Genomic DNA, 24140 nt, shown 5'->3' on the forward strand with positions numbered 1-24140 from the left:
ATCGTATGGAAGCAGAAGGAATTTCGTCAAAAGTGGACTGGAGCCCATGGGTAACACCAATAGTACCTATCATCAAGAAAAATGGAGCTGTTCGAGTGTGTGGAGATTCCATTAATCCTGTGCTAAAGGGGGAGTAATATGCAATTCCCTGAATTGACAAAATTTTTGCAAATCTATCTGGAGGGCAACATTTCTCCAAGATTGACTTGGCTGAGGCTTATCTACAAATGGAAATAGAGGAGGAATCCAAGGTGTATCTTACTATAAACACGCACAAGGGCCTCTATCATTTCGATAGGCTTGTTTTTGGTATTGCGTCAGCACCCCACTTTGGCAGAGGGCAATGGATCAGGTGCTTCAGGGCTGTCCTGGCACACAGTGTTATTTAGATGACATTGTGACAGGAGAAAATGCACAGGAAGCATGTTCAGAACCTAAAAACAACACTGGCAAGGCTTGCGGAGTATGGACTGAGGGCTCATCATGACAAGTGTGAGTTTTTCAAGCCCAGTATCACTTACCTGGGGCACACCATTGACGCACATGGGCTGCAAAAGTGCACAGAGAAAACTCAGGCTGTCATACAGGCTTCATGACCAAAGGACGTGCCACAGCCAAGATCCTTTTTAAGATTTGTCAATTAATGTCACAGATTTCTTCCCAATCTGGCCACGGTCCTTTATCCACTTAACAGTTTGCTTCAAGTATGCAGAAAATGGAACTGGACTAAACAGTGTGATGTCTCATGTTATGAATGATGGAAGTGCACACCCAATCGCCTTTGCATTATGGTCACATACAGCGGCAGAGAAAAATTATGCACAGATAGATCGTGAAGCACTGAGCCTTGTCTGGGGAGTCAAACATTTCAATCAGTACCTGTTTGGTAAAGAGTTTACCCATGTCACTTATCACCAACCTCTTGTGTCTATTTTTAACCCACAGAAAGGTGTACCCCTTACTGCTGCAGCACATGTGCAGAGGTGGGCATTGTTTCTAGGAGGACAGAGGTATAAAATTGAGTTCAAAAGGACACATCATCATGCAAACACAGATGGTCTGTCACATTTACCACTGCGAAATGACACACCTGGCATGGCCACACAAGAGGCCACTCCTTGTGATATGTTTTCTCTTTCACAGATTTAGAATCTTCTTGTTACAGCAGAGATGATCAGAAATCACACCTGAAGAGATCCCACACTGTCTCAGGTGTACGTGGCAACACTTCATGGCTGGACTGCACAACAGAAATCACAATTCAGTCAGTTCTATTAGCGTCACACCAAGCTTTCTCTTGATAGTGGTTGTGTTATGTGGGGACCCAAGCTGAGAGCCAAGGTGTTAGATGAACTGCCTACTGGCCATTTAGGCATTGTAAAGACAGCTGACAATGCCCTGTACAGGTTGTAAACTGTCCCTTTGCATCCTTGGGAATGGCCTGCACTCCCCTGGCATACAGTCCACATTGACTTTGCCGGACCATTTATGGGACACAATTTTCTTGTGGTATTTGACACCCACTCAAAATGGCCTGAGGTGTTCACCATGTCTTCTACAAAAGCCAGCGACACAATTGAAGTACTGCGAGAACTCTTTGCAAGAACTGGTGTGCCTGAAGATTTAGTGACCGATAATGTTCCACAGTTTATAGCTGAAGAATTCCAGACATTACTGAAAATGAATGGAATCCGACATTTGACTTCAGCACCATATCATCCTTCCACTAATGGCTTGGCTGAACGATTCGTGCAGAGTTTGAAAAATGCACTCAAGGCTGTGCCCAGTGAAAACATGACATTAAAGCAAAAACTTTTGTTTTTGCTTTAATGTCATGTTTTCACTGGGCACAGCCTTGAGTGCTACTAATGATTCACCTGCAGTGTTGTTTTTTTGGCCATCAACTGCGCTCTCATCTCGAAGTTTTGTGACCAAATCTCAGAAGAACTGTGCATGATAAACAGCTGCAACAAGCTGCAAGTATCTGCAGAGAAGCTCATCACTTCTTAGTTGCCCAAACTGTCCTGGCAAGAGATTACAGAGGTAATCAATAATGGATTGCTGGTACAATTGCAGCCTGCACAGGACCACTCTCTACTACTACTGAGGCTGTGAAACAGGCATGGGAGGAGGACTTGGAAATGATGCTTTCTGAGGAAACTTGGCAACACAGGCTAAAACGCATACATACCACCTATCACATACCACTGTTTATTCTTATTTTGTCTGTCAAACAAAAATCTATAAATAAAGTGCTTAAAAAAATAGGCCAATATATTATGGTCGGTGTAAACCACCAATGAAGCACAATTTGATCCAACATAAACTTCAAAATGTTGTAATGCTAGAAATAAAGCTAAGGTTTATGATGCACTACTAATCAGCGCTTGTTGAGTTAGTCTCTGCTGGTAGTGATTCCCTTTTGAGATTCTTCAGAAAAAAAGGGACAGATAATGTAGTGGCTGATGCCTTATCTTGTGTGTGACTCTACTGTATTGTCAAACTTTTTTTTTCTCTCTCCTTTCTTGCACATGCTCTCGCTCTAGTCAGCTTCTGTCAATCATTGCCATCAGGTGTTGCTGTGCAGGCTGTACTGGCTGTACTGAAATTGGGGCAAGAGCTTATAAGCCTCCTTCCTCTGATGTTGTTGCCAGACCAAGAAGTTCTAATACAGTAGTTGGGCCTGCTCTGTGTAGTTGCTAGTCTGATATGTTGTATGAAACTGTCCACTGTGGTGGTATGTGAAGCCTTTTCTTGACAGACTTAGACTTCTAGATTGGAAGCTGTAGGGAGTGTAGCCTTATTTTCTTTGGGGTTTGTCTTTGTTTTTGTTGAGGGAGTTAGCTTATGTGTTTGTATTTTTCTTTTGTTTTGTTTAGGTTAGTTAGCTCATTTGGGGAGGTATATGTTTTTTTTGTTCTTTTGCCTGAGACCACTCCTGAAGCTTAAGCTTCCACATTCTATAATAAAAAAATCATGAGAGTAGTAATGTGTTTGAGTGTGATTAGTCTGGCAGGTTGGTAATGGGAAGTTGGGGGAGACACTTATGTTGCGACCTACCCTAGATAGGTCATAACATGCAGGACGATCACTATGACCATGTTGTGACGACTGGTGTTGAAAACTTTCTATGAACAGAGGACCCTATCGACTATGAATCTTCAACATTCAGTGGACAAAACGTTTCGCACCGACATTCAATAAAAATTCAATAGAATGAATGCTGCTCAACAAAATAATAGAGGAACATTAATCGAAGCTGAAAATGAATTACCACCGCAGAACAAATAAAATGTATCGGATTCTACCTCACACACTAACAATGGAGCAATAGGGGGTGATATCAACGTGTAACACATGTATGTAACGTGTAACTCCATGGATCACCACCTTATCGTGGTGGAGAGGTTTGTGTGCTTGAATGATCCTAGGAGCTATGTTGTCTGGAGCAAAAGCTCCTGGTAGGGTCTCCCATGGCAAACTGGTCCTAGGTGACAGGCCAGACAAAGTGTGATCCATAATCACCCTATGAAAACGAGAAAGCAGGACTTGTGTACCCTGCCCGGATCAGGGTTACCGGGGCCCCACCCTGTAGCCAGGCCTGGGGGAGGGGCTCGCCAGCGAGCGTCTGGTGGCCGGGCATTCACTCATGGTGCCTGGCCGGGCCTAGCCCGAAGGAGCTACATGAGTCCCCCCTCCCATCGACCCACCACCGATGGGAGGGGCAATAGTAGGGGTGCGGTGCATTGTGGATCGGGCAGTGTCCGAAGGCGTGGGCCTTGGCGTTCTGATCCTCGGTTGCTGAAACTGGCTTTTGGAACTTGGAACGTTACCTCACTGGCGGGGAAGGAGCCTGAGTTGGTGCGCGAGGTTGAGAGATACCGGCTAGATATAGTCGGGCTCACCTCAACACACAGCTTGGGCTCTGGGTCCAATCTCCTTGAGAGGGGCAGGTGTGGGCTTTCTCATAGCCCCTCGACTCGGCGCCTGTATGTTGGGGTTTTCCCCAGTGGACGAGAGGGTAGCTTCCCTACGCCTTCGGGTTGGGGAACAGGTCCTGACTGTTGTCTGTGCTTATGCACTGAACAGCAGTTCAGAATACCCAGCCTTCATAGAGTCCTTGGGAGGGGTGCTTGAAAGTGCTCCTCCTGGAGACTCTATTGTCCTACTGGGGGACTTCAACGCTCACGTGGGCAACGACAGTATGACCTGGAGGGGTGTGATTGGGAGGAATGGCCTCTCTGATCTGAACCCGAGTGGTGTTCAGTTTTTGGACTTCTGTGCAAACCACAGTTTGTCCATAACGAACACCATGTTTGAACACATAAGTGCACATGGCACCAGGACACCCTAGGCCGCAGTTCAATGATCAACTTTGTAGTCGTGTCAGCGGACTTGCGGCCATGTGTATTGGACACTTGGGTAAAGAGAGGAGATGAGCTGTCAACTGATCACCACCTGGTGGTGATTTGGATCAGGTGGTGGGGGAAGATGCCGGTCAGACCAGGCAAACCCAAACGTATAGTGAGGGTTTGCTGGGAACGTCTGGCAGAAGAACCTGTCAGATTGATCTTCAACTCACACCTCCGTCAGAACTTTGACCAGATATGGAGGTGGGGGACATTGACTCAGAATGGGCCATGTACCGCTCCTCCATTGTTGAAGCGGCTGACTGTAGCTGTGGTCGCAAGGTAGTTGGTGCCTGTCGGGGCAATAATCCTCAAACCCGGTGGTGGACACCCCAGGTGAGAGATGCCGTCAAGCTGAAGAAGGAGTCCTACCGGACATGGTTGGCCTGTAGGACACCAGAGGCAGCTGGCAGGTATCGACAGGCCAAGCGATCTGCGGCTTCAGTCGTTGCCAAGGCAAAAACCCGGGTGTGGGAAGAGTTCGGTGAGGCCTTGGAAAGTGACTTTAAGTCAGCTCCGAAAAGATTCTGGCAAACCGTCAGGCAACTCAGAAGGGGAAAGCAGTGTGCCACTAGCACTGTATATAGTGGAGATGGTGTGCTGCTGACTTCGACTGAAGACGTCATTGGGCGGTGGAAGGAATACTTTGAGGACCTTCTCAATCCCACCAACACGTTCTCCAGTGAGGAGGCAGAGTCTGGGGACATGGGAATAGGCTTGTCTATTACTGAGGCCGAAGTCGCTAAGGTAGTTAAAAAGCTCCTTGGCGGCGGGGCTCCAGGGGTGGATGAGTTCCATCCCGAGTTCCTCAAGGCTCTGGATGTTGTGGGGCTGTCTTGGCTGACACGCCTTTTCAACATTGCATGGAAATCGGGGGTGGTGCCACTGGATTGGCAGACTGGGGTGGTGGTGCCTCTTTTTAAAAAGGGGGACCGTAGGGTGTGTTCCAACTACAGGGGGATCACACTCCTCAGCCTCCCTGGTGAGGTCTATGCAGGGGTACTGGAGAAGAGAGTCCGGCTTATAGTCGAACCTCGGATTCAGGAGGAGCAGTGTGGGTTCCGCCCTGGTCGTGAAACACTGGACCAACTCTTTACCCTCTCCAGGATTCTGGAGGGTTCATGGGAGTTTGCCCAACCAGTCCACATGTGCTTTGTGGATTTGGAGAGGCATTAGACTGTGTTCCCCAGGGTATTCTGTGGGAGGTGCTTTGGGAGTACGGGGTACATGGCTCTTTGCTACGAGCCATTCAGGCCCTGTACAAACAAAGCAGGAGTTTGGTTCGCATGGCCGGCAGTAAGTCAGGCTTGTTCCCAGTGATAGTTGGACTCCATCAGTGCTGCCCTTTGTCACCGATTCTATTCATAATTTTTATGGGTAGAATTTCTAGGCGCAGTCAGGGGATGGAGGGTGTCCGGTTTGGTGACCTCAGGGTGACATCGCTGCTGTTTGCAGATGATGTGGTCCTATTGGGGACATCAGGCCGTGAACTTCAGCTTTCACTGGATCGGTTTGCAGCCGAGTGTGAAGCGGCCGGGATGAGGATCAGTACCTCCAAATCCGAGGCCATGGTTCTCAGGCGGGAAAGGGTGGAGAGCCCTCTCTGGGTCGGGGATGAGCTCTTGCCTCAAGTGGAGGAGTTCAAGTATCTCGGGGTCTTGTTCACGAGTGATGGTACAAGGGAGTGGGAGATTGACAGGCGGATTGGTGCTGGGTCAGCAGTGATGCGGGCTCTTTACCGGTCTGTTGTGGTAAAGAAAGAGCTGAGCCATAAGGCAAGGCTCTCGATTTACTGGTCGATCTATGTTCCCACCCTCACCTATGGTCATGAGCTTTGGGTAATGACCGAAAGAACGAGATTGTGAATACAAGCGGCCGAAATGAGTTTCCTCCGCAGGGTGGCTGGACTCTCCCTTAGAGATAGGGTGAGAAGTTCGGTCATCTGGGAGGGACTCGGAGTAGAGCCGCTGCTTCTTCACATCGAGAGGAGCCAGTTGAGGTGGTTCGGGCATCTTGTTAGGATGCCTCCTGGACGCCTCCCTTGGGAGGTGTCACAGGCGAGTCCACCGGGGAGGAGACCCCGGGGAAGACCCAGGACATGCTGGCGCGACTATATCGCCCAGCTGGCCTGGGAGCGCCTCGGAATCCCTCCCAGGGAGCTAGTGGAAGTGGCTGGGGAAAGGGAGGTCTGGGCCTCATTGCTCAGGATGCTGCCCTCGCGACCCGAACCCCGGAGAAGCGGAAGATGATGGATGGATGGATGGATACATGTATGTAATATATATGTTGTGTATTACCTGAACAAAGATAACCAAAGGACCAGTCCATGAAGCGAAAGAGTCGAGACCAGATATAAGGTAAGTCATGAACTGTATTGAGAATTATGTAAAACACAGATCTCTCAACTTTGACAGAATAAAATAAATAAAAGTACAAAAAAGTTCCCCCAAGGAATAAACAGTGTTTGGTGACTTCCAGGTGTCAAGTTATTGAGAATCACAGGTAAGTATTTCTTTTTTTTTTTCTGTTAGCATTTGTGTTATTCAGTGTTATTAATCAATGCTATTAACCAGCAATATTGCAGGTTGAGCTACTCACAGCCATCAGACAAGTATTAATTATTATAAACTATTTACAGCTATTTCATCAATCATTTTGCTCTCTTTCTTTTCCTTCTAGGTTCGGCTAGATTCCGGTTCCTCCTGTTAAGGTAAGTGCTATTACTGGTTTACTTAGAGTTACTTAGAGTTTTACTCCCTATTTAGAAAATAGTAATTAATACTCATTTCTTCTGTTTAAGTTTATCTTTAGATTAAAATCACTTTCTCAGTTATTTAACCCAAAATAACCTCAAAAAACTATAAATTCAACCACCAAGAACAAAATCAAAAATTATCAATAACAGCAATAATCAAGATAATCAGTAGAAAATCAACAAAAAAAATCAAAGCCACATATCAAAGTACAATGAATTAAAAATCAAGTTTCAAAATAAAATATAATTCTCCTCTTCAAAGTCTCTTTTGTCAAGATCGATTCACTTAAATATCAAGAGTTAGTCCTACCACTCAGTAGTTGAGCAGATAGATAAAGATCCCAGCACGCGAGTCCAGCAAAAGAACGAATACCACAGCTCCAAGTTCGGTTGGTTGGCTCTCAAATATGGGCTTGGCTCGCCATCTAGCGTCCATTCGGTGCACTGGCCATGTGCAGCCGAGCAATTAAAAAAAAAAAGTTCTCGAAGGATTCTCACTCTCTCACACACACACACACACACACACACACACACACACATTTTCTAAGCCGCTTATCCTTCAGGGTCGCAGGGGATTCAACCATACCAAAAAAAAAAGACCTGTTTATAAAAACTATGCTTTGTTATCTCTACACAATCATGTTTCAATGAAAAAAATTCACATTATATTTCTTTTTTTATATTCTTTTTATTCAAATACATGCACGTATTAGCTTAGCTTAACTTAAACCCTGTATTCGATTGCATTAGAGTAGCTTTAGTGTTAGCACGGGCCGTGGTCGGGTGTGATTAGGCTGCGACCGCTATTTTGGCTATTTTAATCCAAAATAGGTACAAGTGTATTCCACACTCACCGAATCGAATCCTGTATATTTATACTTAGTCGTTGCAGATCTAATTCACAATGAAGTGCTCCTTCGACGGCAACATTACTGGCAATGTCTAAATTGGGATAGCTCAGATTCAACCACTTATGGTAAGTGATAGACCGTTTTAACCTTTACTTTATGGGCTTTTACCAAGCCTTATGCTTTATATATCAACGGTAGACGACTTAAAGCAAAAGCATATTCTCAAGTTAAAAATACTTCATCGCAGGGTTTCTCCCACAGAACTGAACTCTGAAAAAGGCGGAGTTAACGCCCACTTTATGCTGGAAAAAAAAAAAAAAGAAAGTAAATAATTAAAATACTCAGAATAACGGGTGATATTAATATCACCCGTTGTTCTGAGTATTTGAATTATTTACTTTCTTTTTTTTTCAGCATAAAGTGGGCGTTAACTCCGCCTTTTTCAAAGTTCAGTTTTCATTCTTTCATTCTGTTTATTTCTGTTTCATATCACTTCAGAAATAAATTATAATTTCTATTCTCGATTATTCCACTCGTCTCTGTGTCCTTCTGTTAACCTGGGTTACAAACGCCTCTACTGTGGGTGAATTAAGGTATCAGGAAGGAGCCCCAGAAATTCACACAGAAGACTATTCAAACAGCACACTCTCCGCAAGCAGCAATGGGTGTCTGGTAAGGGAGAGATAGAGACCGTTTAATCAGTCAATACAGTTATCAAATTTATCAGATCTAGATACAAGTTTGGATTTAATTCAGTTAAGACAGGCTATATACAACCACACTGTAAAAATCAATGTTCAGAAATGTTCTGGGAATAAAAAAAATAATTGCTGGCACAAAATAAAACATGAAAGTAATTGGCCCGAACCAAAAAAAAATAAAAAATCAAATCATTAACTGTATCATGCTTGCTATTCAATTTTATTTTATATTTGGTGAACAAGCATAACTCTGTTCAGTCGACTGTTCAAGTTGAAGAAAAAAAGAGAGGGGGTTGGATCTCTGCATGCCAGATGGAAGAGCTCACAGGTGGTCTTGTGGCCACAGGCAACAACCACTTTTATTAGCGGCCGCCATTAAGCAGCCACGTGGCTCAATGGCAGCCGCTAATAAAAGTGGCAGCAATGTGGCTGCTCAAAGGTGGACTCTAATAAAAGTGACCGCAGAGTACTTGCTTCCTACTGCCACAAGAACGACCACTTCCGCCCATTACCTGGCACGTAGAGATCCAACTCCTACTGCAAAAAAAATCTAGATGTTTGAAACTACTGATTATAAAAGCATGACAGCCAACTAAGGTTAGCTAAGGTCTGTGAAAGTGATCTTACTTTTGGATTTTACCAGAATACTAGCTCTTTGATATTTTCACATAGAAATATGACTTAAATGCCGCTTGCAGTTAGCCTATATCACTGATGTCAAAAATCGTTGTATAAATTGATATTTACACTTCTGGTTCATTGAGATGAAGTTATTCTGTCGAACATAGCTACAGATTATTTCAGTCAATGTCAATATTGTATTTGATGGTTGAAGAGGATTATCTTGATTTGAATTGATTAAAAGTTATTGTTATGCACAAAGTGTTATGTCAGAGCGTGCCTAGGGAAGTATTTAGCTACCTAGCATTAACGTGTGCTCAGCTACCTAATTCTGTTTGTACACACTCACTGGGAGATAATCATTAGGACATTTTAATATCTGAACAAAGTGTACATTTACTTAGGTTGAGAGAAGTGCTGTCTTAATACAAATGCATACTATCTGACAACTGGCTAAGTGGTTGAAATATCTATCATTTGTATTGTTTTTATTTTCCAGGTGTTTAGCTCTCAACACAAAGCGAACCCCATGCAGTGCCACTACTGTAAAATTTCAACACCACAACAAGACATCCTATTCGAGCACTACAGACTTCATCATTGGCAAGCTGGTAGAGATTTTTTTCCCCTGCTTATATCCAGAATGTGTTTGTACTTTTAAAACAACAGGAGGCCTTAAAACATATTTATGTAGAATACATTCTAAACTGGACAAATGTTCTGAAAATGCCTAACTTTGTTGTGAAATATGTGAATGTAAAAATGTTTGCTCCTATAGGCAGCATTTCTTCATCATTTAGGAAGACATCTTCAAAACCATGACAGCATTCAATGTCCTTTTTCAGTGTCCATTTTCAAATTGTGATTTTAGTAGTACTAATTACACCACCTTCAGAGCTCACAAGTCCAAGAAGCAAAAATACCACACAGTGCATAACTTCAGGACATCTATTTGTACTGCACTCAAGAAGTAGCACCAATTTCAGATTTAACACAAGCACAAATACAAGCTTGCAGTCTTGTTCTTATGCATGCATACAAAAGTTCCTCTCAGCAGATAATTGACAGTGTAAATGACTTTCTGTTAATCTCAAAACTAAACACCTGTCATGCAATTGAAGAAATTCTGCACAGATATAACTGTAACTTTGATCAGTCAGTTGTTGCTAAAATTGCAAATGCTATTCACAAAACAAATCCATTTTTGACCACTACCACTGAAAAGGTCTTCTGTCTACTAACCATAAACGGACCCTCTGCTTTAAAAACAACTTCAGTGTAACTAAGTCTGTTGAATATGTTTTTAATATGGCAAAAAAAACTTTATTACATTGTGTTTATTCCCCTTCTGAATTTAAATGGTCAATTATGTTTTATAGTTCATGTAACATTCTAGAGTTGTCACCCTAATCTAAAATAATCATTTCACAAAACTTAAACTGGGCCAACATAAATATTTAGGTGCAACAGGTCACTAGAAAATTAAGTTTGTGAGGCTTGAAATTTTTTACAGTCCAAGTAGACTGTTTGCTACAAAAAACCAGCCAAGGAAATGATATTTAAATACGTTTGAAGGGTGAAAGTTTATGTAGAATCAGTTGTTCAATCAAATGTCAAAGCAGCAAACAACTCGAACTGAACATTCGGATAGTTAGAAACAACTGAATAGGTAAAACCAGTATGATAAAAAGTATTTTGCCATTGGAAATTCTTACAAAAAAAGTGGAGGCATTTAGTTATCTTTTTACATGCTCACAAAAATTCTTGCTTCACATGTAGTTTGGTGGGTGTGATGAAATGTGGTTTGAACCAAAGCTAATGTCAAAAGGAAGCCCTAACACTTTTAAATAAAGTGGATGTTTCATTGGAACATTTGAACAGTTGTGCCATTGAACATTGTGACTTTATTTGAACAGTTTTTGACCGTCACAATTGTGATGCTTTACAGAGTAAATGATGGTGGTTCGTTTCAGACTTTTCAAACACACAAAGAACCTCATGACACTCCCTCAGACTGGAGGAAGAAACTGATGTAAATTAAAGATTCCCAAAACTAAAATGTCTTGTATTATGTAGATAAATCATATATAAAGCACAATATGGCCTAGCACACTGGAGCAAGTGCCCTTAAACAAGCTTCCTTAATAGAGCGTAAGAGAGAAGATAGGCCCTTGCAGGGAGTGAGTGAACTTGTTAACTGCTCAAGGCTAAACGTCCAGAATGGAAACGTACTAGTGTGCGTTAGGAGGTACCTGGCACAAAGTTTTTTTTAAAAAATAAATCAGACTAGGCCTGGAAATAATGGTTTCCACAAAAACCCCATATGATGGATATGTGAAGGACAATTTGGATATAATGGTGGTGTCAGGACAATGGGAGACATCAAAAAAGAGAGTATAAAGTATAAAATATGTGTACATTCCCTGTATGAGTGAGTGTGTCCAGGGCCTGTTGGAAGAACATTCTCCATGCTCAAAGAAAGAATAAGAAAAAGAAAAAGAAGGACCCGCGCTTCTGAATCTTGAACAGTCTTCTTGTATTACTTAGTTCGTTCGATTCTTTTATTTTCTTTCAACAAACTATTGAATTCATTTTATTTTACAAACCATAAATAATACTTAGGCTTGGTGGTCAAACAAGTGTCGAGGAACGACAAAACCTTGTGAGGAACCAAGACTCGCAAGGGGATGCCCATCCTCCTCTGGTCAAACAGTATTTACAATTTAATAAGCTAAATACCAAATAAAAGCTAAGACGATCTATGTTAGAAGTCTGGATCGTAAAGCTTTAGAAACTGCACTGGTAGAGGCAGTCTCTGACTGAGTCTTTATGAAAAGTGGGAGTGAGCTGAGACAGTCTCATCGTCTCTCAATGCTGGTACATCTGGATGGCACAGTGATGAAATTGAGGGTGTTGCAGTTGGCACAAATGAACAGGAGAGCGGGTTGGTGATAGGTGAGGAGGAGGCCCTGATGGTCACTCTTCCAATAACGTTCAGCAGGACAGGAGGGCAGTCATCTCAGGAAGAGTAAAGAGACAAAATGAGTTCTATTCAGGAGTATGACCGTAGGAATCCCCCCCAAAGTGTGGCTGGTGACTCTGGCAGATCTAACTATAACACCATAAACTAAAAGGAGAGGACCAGAAGGTAACATATAAAAGTACCCTAAGACACTGGGATCCCCCCACTCCACCGGCAACAAACCTGTGTGACTGCGTGAAGTGGTGGTTCAACAGCACCAACATCTCAGTTCACCATAAGCCTCTTTGTCTATGAACCCCTGGATCTCCTGCCTTTATCTAAAAGGGAAGGCTAATTATCAAAAGCTGAACTAAACAAGTATGTTTTCAGTCTATACTTAAAGGTTGAGACTGTGTCAGAGTAACTGACAGTAACTGGGAGATTATTCCACAACTTGGGGGCTTTGTAAGAAAAAACTCTTCCACCTATTGAAATCTTCTGAAGTTTGGGAACCAGTAGAAAATCTGCATCCTGTGATCTGAGTAAATGTGGCAGTCCATAATGGGAAATAAGATCTTGTAGGTACTCCGGTGTGAGACCGTGCAAGGCTATATGTCAATAAAATTTGATCAAATTTTCTGGTTTTAGTTAGCTAACTGCAACATTCTGATACACACTGCCCTCACACACCTGGACAGAAAGAACATATGTACAAATGCTGTTTATAGATTACAGCTCAGCATTCAACACAATCATCCCTGCCAAACTCATTCCTAAGCTCACAGACTTGGGTTTGAGCTCTCATCTGTGCAACTGGATAATGGACTTCCTGATGAGCAGACCCCAGGCGATGAAAGTTGGGAACAGCTTCTCTTCCACATTGACTCTGAGCACAGGGACTCCCCAGGGATGTGTGCTCAGCCCCCTCCTGTACTCCCTGTATACACATGACTGTGTAGCCAAGCACACATCTAACATCATCTTCAAGTTTGCTGATGACATCCTAGGCCTCATCACTGATGGAGATGAAACAGCCTGCAAAAAGGTCAGCACTCTGTCAGAGTGGTGCCATGACAACAATCTCTATCTCAACATCAGCAAAACAAAGGAGATGATCGTGGACTACAGGAAGCTGCAGAGGGGTGGTCACTCTCCCCTATCCATCAATGGAGCCGAAGTGGAGAGAGTCAGCAGTGTGAAGTTTCTCAGCATACAACTCACTGATGGCCTCACCTGGTCCCACCACACCAACGCTATTGTGAGATCTGCCCATCAGCATTTCTTCTTCCTGCATAGGCTCAGGAAGTTTGGTCTGCCTCCTCATCCTCTCCAACTTCTACAGGTGCACCATAGAGAGCATCCTCATGGGCTGCATCACTGTCTGGTACAGCAGCTGCACCGCCTGTGACCTCAAGGCCATTGGAGGAGTGGTGAGGACGGCAGAAGCCATCATAGGCAACAAACAGTCCTGCTGCCTCAGGAAAGTCAAAAAGATCTGGTCAGACAGCATCCACCCAGCACATGGCCTGTTCACCATCCTGCCATCAGGCAAGAGATTTCGCAGCACCCAGGCTAGAACAACCTGGTTAATGAACAGTTTCTACCCACAGGCTGTCAGGCTTCTGAACAAGCTGTGAAGCTATGGGTTCATCCCTAACTACCATTTTCACTTTCTCTTTGTCAGCATTATTATTATATCATATCATCTCTACTATGGACAATAACAGCTTAACATTAAGCCTCTATAAAGAAAAATAGCACAGAGTCACTCAAGTCACTTTAAATGTATATTGTCTCTATGCCTAGTGTATATTGTCTATATTTTGTGTATATTTCACTATATTTTGTGTATAATTTCTCTAGATTTTGTGTATATTTCATATATTTCTTTTTTTATATTTTTAAATATATTTTTATATATTTTACTTTACTTATTTACTTTCTGTAGAGTGATTAGCTGAGCCTCACCACAAGCATATTAATGCATAAATGGCCTGACATGTTGTGCAAATGACAAATAAACTTGAAACTTGAACTAATTGAAGTCTATTTAGGTTCCTATTGGAGCATCCTGACAACAATGCATTACAGTAGTCCAGCCTTGAAGCTATAAAGGCATGTACCAATTTTTCAGTGTCATGTAGGGATAATGGGCGGCACGGTGGCGAGGTGGGTAGCACTGTTGACTCACAGCGAGGAGGGCCTGGGATTGATTCCCCAGCTGGGTGACCGGGGTCTTGTCTGTGTGGAGTTTGCATGTTCTCCCCGTGTCTGCGTGAGTTTCTTCCGGGTTCTCTGGTTTCCTCCCACAGTCCAAAGACATGCAGTCAGGCCGATTAGATATGCTAAATTGCCCCTGGGTGTGAGTGTGTGACTGACTGTCTGTGTCTGTCTGTCTGCCCTGTGATGGACTGGCGACCTGTCCAGGGTGTATCCTGCCTTCCATCCAATGACTGCTGGGATAGGCTCCACCCTCTAAATATCAAATCTGAATCAATTGTCACACCAAGATTTTTAGCTACTGAACCAGGTACTACAGAGAAGTTAGCAAGATTTAACATTAAATCTGAACTTTTATTCCTGAGCAGCCTTTGGACCAAGATGGAGAACTTCTGTTTTATCTGGGTTTAAAAGCAGGTACTTTTGCTAAATCCAGTGTCTTATATCTTTTACACAATCTTCTATTTTATTTAATCTGGATTTATCATCTGGTTTGGCTCATATGTACAGCTGTGTATCATGAGCATAGCAGTGGAAACTAATTTTTACATTTTCTAATCTGTCCAAGAGTATAGAGTGATCTATAGTGTCAAAAGCTGCACTTAGATCGAGTAGTACCAGCAGAGGTATGTGGCCTTGATCAGAGGCAAGAAGATCATTTGTCATCTTAACTAGAGTCATCTCTGTGCTGTGATCATCAAAAAATCAAAAAATCATTTGTATAGCGCTTTTTACAACGGATGTTGTCACAAAGCAGCTTTACAGGATTTCAGAAAAGACAAAGTTTCCACAGGACTGAAAGAATGTACAGAATGTACAGAAACCCCCCAGTGGCAAGGAAAACTCCCTCAGAACTGAGGAAGAAACCTTGGGAGGAACCAGGCTCACCAGGGGGGACCCATCCTCCTCTGGTCAAACTACCTACAAGTGATTATACCTCCTCTGGTCAAACTACCTACAAGTGATTATAATATTATATAAGATTATATATTACAAGTGATGGGGCCTAATTCGTAAGAGTCAAGTTCTTTGATTTTTCCAGTGCCTTTAACACCATTTAGCCCCTCCAACTTAGAGACAAGCTGGTTAACATGCAAGTGGATCCAGACCTGGTCTACTGGATTACTGACTACCTCACTGGCAGACCTCAGTATGTGAGACTGAAAGACTGTAAAGGAAGCTTCTGCAGATGTTCTATCATGGTTGCCAGCTGTCTTTTCTATGCTGTGGTGTGCTGGGGAGGAAGCATAAAAAGGAGAGACGAGATGCGACTGGTCAAGCTGGTCAGAGAGAGGAGGACTGAATCTGAATCTCATGCTTATCCTGTGTTTATCTATTCATCTGCACATATATACAGCATGCTGCACATACTGCACTTTCTGCGTAGCTCTTTGCGCATCTTGCACATCTGTCTGCTACTGGCTTATAAATTTCCTTCGGGATCAATAAAGCATCCATCCATCCATCCATCCATCCAGCAGACAGCAAACATGGTGGAACACACAATAGTAGACAGCAAATGTGGTGGAACAGCAGACAGCCAACCCGGTGAAAAGGCAGACAGCAAACATGGTGGAACATAAAATAGTAGATAGCAAACATGGCAGAACAGCAGACAGCAAATATGGTGGAACACACAATACTAGACAGCAAACCTGGTGGAACAGCAAACCACAAACATGGTGGAACACACAATAGTGAACAGCAAACAAGGTGGAACACATAATAGTAGACAGCAAATGTGGTGCAACACAACAGTAAACAGCAGACGTGGTGCAAATGTGGTGGAACACACAATAGCAGACAGCAAATGTGGAACACACGATAGTAGACAGCAAACGTGGAACACACGATAGTAGACAGCAAACATGGTGGGAACAGCAAACAACAAACGTAGTGGAACGCATACAGAACAGTAGACCGCAAATGTGGTGGAACACACAATAGGATACAGCGAACAAGGTGAAACAATAATAGCATTGTTCTCAAGTCTCACGCTTTGAGTTCACACGCTCACACGCCACACATGCTATTTCTCACTCTTGATTTTTTTTTTCTAAAAAAAAATCCAATCAAAAATTAATTCGCCCTATCTACAAACGAGTCACAGCCACTGGTCACAGCGCTTCTGTGCTCAGAGAAGTTACCTAGTTACCACACCCTATTCAGCCAATCCATCGGTTGCATATTATAAAGTACTCTCGTTGAGCCAATCAGAATATAGATTGCTCAAATTGGTTTCAACTCTCCCACACTCGAATGCCCATGCAGAGAGGGTTATTTCCATGGTGGGCTTGAACAAGAACAAAACCAGAAATGCCTTGGCTCTGGATGGAACCCTCTCGGCAATCATGACCGTCAAAATGGCTGGCATTGAGCCTCATTGCTTTAAATGGGAGCCCCCAGTGTCTGTGATCAAGGCATCTAAATCTGCCACAAACACAACACTCAGCATCACTCATGAACACACACAAAATAGCCACCAGTGTTCAGTGGGGCTAAATTTGTGTTTTTGTTTTGTTTGTTTTTCTTCTTGCTTGTACTTGTACCTGTTTGTACTTTTAATTATATGTCATAAAATAAACCGTGAAATTTGATCAAATCAAACTTGTTCTCTTTTAAGTTGAACACACTTGGAGGGTCAATGGGCCGTTGGGTCGATGGCTGACCCCACAGCTCTGCTTTTTTTTCCCCTCAGCTTTTTTCACAGCTCTGCAGTTACTATATGGATTAATAAAATCATGTGACATTGAAAGATAATAAAGTTAAGTGCTTTAGATCTTACAGATGAAAAAATCTTCTGACCTAGAAAACCTGACCTTCTAGTACACCCTTGTCATGTTGCCATCTACATGTTCTTTACCTCAATGTTATTTGTTCCATTTGAATTGTCTTCATTCTCCTTTCCAGGCTCTGGACCAGCTTCTCCTTCACAGACAGTGAACTGTCGTAGCTCTACTACTCTGCCCTGAGAGATGTTATGGTGAAGGAGGAATATCAGACAATCCATGATAGGTACCTGAAGGGGAATCTGTCTCTCACCATCACTGACTTCACCCAGATGGACTGATACACATGCACCTGCAATAACAAGGACATCTGTGATGTGGCTCTTCAACTGGAGCATGAGTCCTGACTGATCTTTCACCATTCATTTCTGACAGAAGCCAGTGGTCTAAATGCTTTGTTTTTCTCCTCAGCTTTGAGGTCGTCAGTTCAGATAAAACCTGATGGTCCTAGTTTTGGACTTATAACAGCACAGATGGAGTGAATGGATCCCAGTGGTACAGACGCTCATTGGAGTGCATGCCATGGATCTGCTCGAGCTGAAAGGACTGACAGTGGAGTTTACACCATAAATGTCACCAGGAGCAAAGCAGTTAATCAAGTCTACACAGTGACTATCCAAGGTACGATTCCATTTTCCTGAAAATATTTCCCCAAGATTGCATGCTTGTCAATGTAATATTTAAAAAAAAAAAAGATGTCAGAAATTTCAAGCAACTGCTGAACTAAGTAATCCATTAAGACTCACTGTACATTTGTGTGTGGTTTTGTAGATGATCTGCCACATCCAGATGGAAATCAGGTGCTAGTAGTGCCAGTGTGGCTGATCATATTGCTTATATTGCTAGTGGTGCTGATGGACGCTGTTTCTGTAATGTGATGGAGGAATATTTTTATGCAGCGCTGGATCAATATGGTTGGAGGTGTACAAAAAAGTGGTTTAAAAAAAAAAGGTTGTCCCTTCCCAGTAATAACAACAAATCCTAAAACCTTTGGTACACTGCACATCCTTTAAAATCATATCAGATTATAAAAAGACTGGCGGCTTAGAAGATGGATGGATGGATGGCTTGTTCCTGCATTCTCAGAAATAAAGGTACTAAACGATCACTGGGTCAGTACCCATCTTGTCACTGGGGTGGAACCCTCAAGGGTTCATCTCAGTCCATTTAGTCAGGGAACATAATTGAACCATAACCCACTGAAATGATATTTTCTATAATTTCATTTTACTGTTGTTTTAAAACATTTGGTTATGAAAAGGTACAAATACAAAAACTTTTCACCTAGAAAAAATGTAAGGTTCACAATCGGATCTTAAACCCACTGGTACCTTTGAAGAAACATTTACACTTAGCATTTTCATGAACAAAATGTACCTGCACAGAACTTTTATTTCCAACGGTGCGGTGACTTTAGGTGACTGAAATATTGGGGATCATACTGTAAATGAGTTGATATCACACATTACTTAACCTTTAAGTCGTTTTTTTTCTGTTGCTCATGCTGACATTGCAAAGAAGCAGCTAAACATGTTCACATGAGAGGCAGATGTAAAGACATGATGTTGGTTTTATTTTGTTTTAAATGTACACTAACACGATTATGCCTTAAACTCAGCTCATTAATAGTTTTGCTTCACACATAAGTGACACCATTTTTCTTTGTTTACTTGTACTTCTTTTGTACTCTTTTCATTGGCTGTTTCAGGAGTCAGTTCAGATTGAGTTATGGACCTGTTTACATAACGATTACGCTCAAGTGACAAAAAAAAACAAAAAACAAAAAAAACGTTTGATAAACTCAGACTGGTCTGAAACCCATCTGAGTCTGCAGCTCACACAAATCTATTCTTGATCCAACTGTCGACTCCAACTGACAAATCTACAGATCAGAACCAACCAGCTCAGACTCTGAACAGACCCACAACGAGAACCAGGGCTAAAATTGTGGTATAAGTCATATGGTGTAACCTTGGCTTTGGAGATCTCTCCAGCTTTCAAGTTTTAGTAGTAAGGGAATTCAAAACTCCAAATGTCAAAGACGTGCCTGGTGGATCTATGAAAGTGAGACATGATTGACAGTAGAGGACGGCAATTCATAAAAGTAAATATAAAATGCAAACCAGAGTTAAAGAAAGTGCCATAAACCATGTCAGTAATGATCTGTGAACTGTCTGCTACCACGAATCAAATCAGACATGAAATATAAACTAGAAAGGGAAAGTTTGTGAACAAACTAAGTTGAAAATCTAAGCTAATAAAGTGAACAGTGGAAGACTTTATGGTTGTTAAAAAGTTTTGAAAATGTTGCTAAGTGTATGCTGCAGTATCCAAGATAACAATGTTGCTAGGTGCTACCGTAAATGAAGTTCCCCTTTAAATTCTGTGCCACCTTAGTTTTAGTGCTACCTTAAATGGAATTCCACCTTAAATTTTGTGCCACTTTAAATTCAGCACTACCCAACATGTAGTCCCATCTTAAATTCTGTGCCACTATAATTGAAGTTGCACCTTATATTTAGTTTTGTTAATTGGAGTCCCACCTTGATTTTAGTTCGACCTTTTTCACCTTAAATTCTGTGCCAACTTAACTGAGGTTCCACTCTAATTTTAGAGCTACCTTAAAGAGTTCCACTTTAAATTTGGTGTTAAATTCATTGCTACCTTGAATTCAGTTCTAACTTCAAAGCAGATCCACTTTAAAGTTGCCAACATAAATGCAGTTAGTCTGCACATTTTCATATAGCTAACAACATAAAAGTAGCATTATGTGAGAATACTCGTCATTGTCAATACAGGAAAATAAATACACAATTGGAGTATTTAAATCACAAAAGTTTAAAACACTTTGCAGAATTTCAATTTAATGTTTCTAGAATGAGAGTTACCAGAATATCCTACTTAAATGAGGGATGATGAGTCACATGCAGGTACTGGCAGCCAGACCTTTTACAACTTTATTACAAGATATTTAAACCTAGTGCTACAGGATTGCTAATCCATGGGAACAGTCTGACAGTACAATGCAATTTATAACCTAGAACAGACAGTATGTCACAACATCTACAGATGTTTCATGTCATTGTCATTGAACAAAAGCTGGTATCTCCAAAAAGATGCTATACTAGAGGATTTTACTTTCAATGCGAGTTGTCTAGCAACTCACTGCTTTCAAAAAAACAGTGTTGATTTGTGTTTTTCTGCATCATTTGAACATGGTGGTCCATTACACTGTAAAAACTTCATGGTAAATGGACAGATATGCTCCAAAATGACTTGTAATCTCTCTTTACTTAATGCAAGCTTTTTCAGGTCAAGTTACTATTTGAGACATTTGTTTTTCTATGATTTGTTACAAGATGTTGATAATGAGTTATTATTTAGTACTCTGTATAAATCAGATATCAAACTTTTCCATTTTTACAATTTGTTGATGTTTATTAAAGATAGTTATGAAATTACTGTGCTGTTTGCATATGTTAATTAAAACATCCTGCTCCTGAAGTTTGCTATAGCACTACGTCATGAAGGGTGTTTTAATGCGCCAATTTGATTAAGGCCAGCAGTGTTTCTGGGGTGACTGTGTGCTGATCCAGAGCAAGGTTTTTAACCACTGTAGGCTCATACTAAGGGGGTCCCAGGATCCTGCATACTGAGGGGGTCCAATACTGGACCTGCAATGGCAGGTTGCTATAAAATAATAACTGACTTAATGATAAAGTATGAAATGTTTCCAAACAGAAAACATTGAAAGGAGGTCAACAAAAACAGCAAAAAAGATTTTTTGCCTCTTGACTTGAAACAAGATATTCTTTCCCTACTGTTTCAGCAGCCCACCTGCAACATTATGAACAAACGTTTAGGACCATTCCATGTAAATTGCTACCATTCTGTTCATATTTTAAAAACACTGTGCTAAATAATTCCTAAAAATGAAGTAAAAAGGTGAGTGTTTTCTTGTGGGCCTTCATGCTTCATGACAAACAAGTGGGCCTGGAGGTGGAAAAGGTTGAGACGCCCTGATCTGGAGTTTTCCTGCTGTAAGAACTCGTGTTGACGTTCTGATGGAATTAAAGTACTAAGATGTTTGTTTTCATAGCTGTAGAGCATTGTGGGTATGAAATGAACTGCTGTGCTGAGTCGAATGCTTCTTTTAAAAAATGCGGAAGAAATGCATTTCATATGAAACTGTAAAAATGCTTTAATACTGCTTTATTTTATGTAGTTAATTGTTTCTATTGGTTTTACACATTGAATGAATACTATTAATCAGAGTACACAGTAAACCAGACAGATTTTTATAACCTCAGGAGAGTCTTGCATCTGGTAATTGGGGTTCAGAGGAGGTTTGGTGCTGGTGCTGGTGCTTGTGCTGGATCTTGAGAGAGAGAGAGAAAGAGAGCTTGTGAGAGAGAGAGAGTGTGTGTGAGAGAGAGAGAGAGAGAGAGAGAGAGAGAGAGAGAGAATGCATGTGTGTGTGTGAGTGTGTGTGTGTGAGAGAAAGAGACAGAGAGAGACAGAGAGACATAGAGAGAGCACGCATGAGAGCCTGACATCTCTGTAAAAACCTCTCTTCATGTTAACCGTGACAATGTCTTTAGATGTGAGAGGGTGTCAGGATGGGCTGAAGGATGGGAGAAGAGGGAGGAGCGGGAGGGAACAGTCCAGAATGGCTGCGCAGTACGACCTCACCTTTTACCGTCAAGAAAAGCGAGCTTTCTTTGAGCTTGCGCACAGGAGCTACAGCCTGGAGCAACATTGACTTCATGGGCCTGGATTTGCCTTTTGGCGGATGGGACTTCGTCAACACAGCATCACCATCCTCGCATGGCTTTTTTATTTCTTTGGCCCTGCACCCAGCACTTTCAGCACCTGTGGGTTCACAGGAGGTTTGGTGCTGGTACTGGTGCTGGAGGGTAGCCCTCGGCATACAGCCGAGATTCTTGCTGAACCCTTCAGGCACAGCAGTGGAAACCTGTTCGGAAGGGCTACTACTGGTTTGGGTTCTTTTCCCTGAATGTCGTGGAAAAAAAATAACCACTTTTAAATACAGTAGGTCCACACACAGTGGAATCAGAGGAGACCTCTGCCAACATCAGAGGCTTCAGCTTCTGCTGTTTCCTCAGCATTGCGGAACGTGCACTTTCCTTTCAACTCGATTGTCTTGAAAAGAAGATGTGGAATTATTAGCCTGAGTATTGCTCATATTACTCTTTTAAGATGTATTAAAGAAAGCTTAATGGTTATATTGTGCTATTCTAAGAGCTAAGAGTCAGCACATAAGGCTGTGTGCTGACTAATGGTGGAATACACAAGGACGTCAGATAACAGGTAATACCTCGAAGCTGATAGTAGTAGACCCTGGGATTAGCACACCACACATGTGGTTCATCTGGTCAGATAAGCAGAGCCATTGTTTGGAAAACGGGGGGAGTTGATAAACACAGGAAATACCTTAAGCTGACCTTGCAGATGCACTCATGTCACGAGCGCATCCTTAAACTTTTATGATGTGGATTAGTGAGATGGCCTAACGCACATATTGGAGGCTGGGGTAAGGAAGGAGCGGTCATGCAACTATAAAAAAGGGAGTCAGATGAGAAGGGGTCAGAGCTTACTTGGGAGATACATGATGCATGTTCTCTGTTTGTAACCTCTCCAGAATTCTGTAATAAAACCGTTTGTTTCACTTCAGTCTGATCTACTTGTCTCATTTACTTTGCATCAACGAACACGCAGGACTGGTTTCGTCCACAATTTGATGACCCCGACGTGGTGCAAAGGAGACCATTAGAAAAACAGGCTTGATCTTCCTCCATTACTCATCACAGGCGCGCCATTTAAAAAAGGTAAGCAGAAACCTATTTAAATAAATTCTGCATATTGACAACTGCTAAATTATAGATGGGTAAAAGAGGTTGGATCAGGTAATTAAATTTAAAGGACTGAATTGGAACAAACATAAGGTAAAAATATACTGAGTGTTTAATAAGGTATTGGGTCTGTGGTTTTTTGCCGGGAATTGGTGAACCCCTCCCGTCATCTGACGAGTGAATGGGATAAGGACTGGGTTGAAAGTCCCTGGGATTGGCTCTCCCTAAAACAGGGTTGGAGTCCCTGAGGTTCAAGTCCTCTAAAGCACCAGGTTGGAGACCCTGAGGTTCAAGTCCTCTAAAAGTATCAGGTTGGAGTCCTTGAGGTTTGAGTCCTCTAAAGTACCGGGTTGGAGTCCCTGAGGGTGGTCCTCTAAAGTACCGGGTTGGAGTCCCTGAGGGTGGTCCTCTAAAGTGCCCATTCGTGATAAGTTTGAAGTTCCTCACATGCAGCAAACCTAACGGTGACAACTGAGCATTGTGAGTTGAGCAAGTAAAACTTCGAAGACGTCTTGGTGAGTACCAGTTTTTGATCAACATGGCTGAATACAGTAAAAGAGATTTAGAAAAAGAATTGGATAATACAGTTGGGGTGGGGAATTGGCAATGGAAAACATTGGAGGAACAGATAATTATTTTGGCTAAAGCAGTTTATGACTTGGAAATAGATCCAAAAAAGTGGAAAAAGCTGAGAGCAGAAACGGAGAAACTGTTGAGAAAATGGATGCTGGATAAAGAACTGTCTCCCCATGACCAGATTTCTTTGGGACAGGCGTTAAATGATTTTACAGCTAGAGCAATAAAGGAATTAGACGAGGCTAAGGCAGAACATGAAAAGGCAGGAATGTTTAACAAAGGAAAAGCCAGGAAGAGGTTATCAGAAGCAGAACAGGAAATAGCTAAGGTCAGAAGGTTGAAGTGCACATATAATGGCAACCTGGATAGAATGGTGCGGAGTG

The 24140-nt window shown here is 42.1% G+C and overlaps 1 long non-coding RNA gene across 2 annotated transcripts; it reads left to right on the forward strand.

Moving 5' to 3' along the window:
- Positions 1–6609: 6609 nt before the first annotated feature.
- LOC108443376 lies at positions 6610–18413 on the forward strand. Of its 2 annotated transcripts, XR_005130348.1 has the most exons (6): positions 6610–6766; positions 6888–6911; positions 7089–7119; positions 9837–9948; positions 17430–17929; positions 18080–18413. It is a non-coding gene; the product is annotated as an uncharacterized LOC108443376 (long non-coding RNA). The 2 variants fall into 2 exon arrangements; XR_001859128.2 differs by having other exon boundaries at positions 17430–18413.
- Positions 18414–24140: the final 5727 nt, after the last annotated feature.

Source organism: Pygocentrus nattereri, chromosome 6, assembly GCF_015220715.1.
Source record: "Pygocentrus nattereri isolate fPygNat1 chromosome 6, fPygNat1.pri, whole genome shotgun sequence".
Taxonomy (NCBI): Eukaryota; Metazoa; Chordata; class Actinopteri; order Characiformes; family Serrasalmidae; genus Pygocentrus; species Pygocentrus nattereri.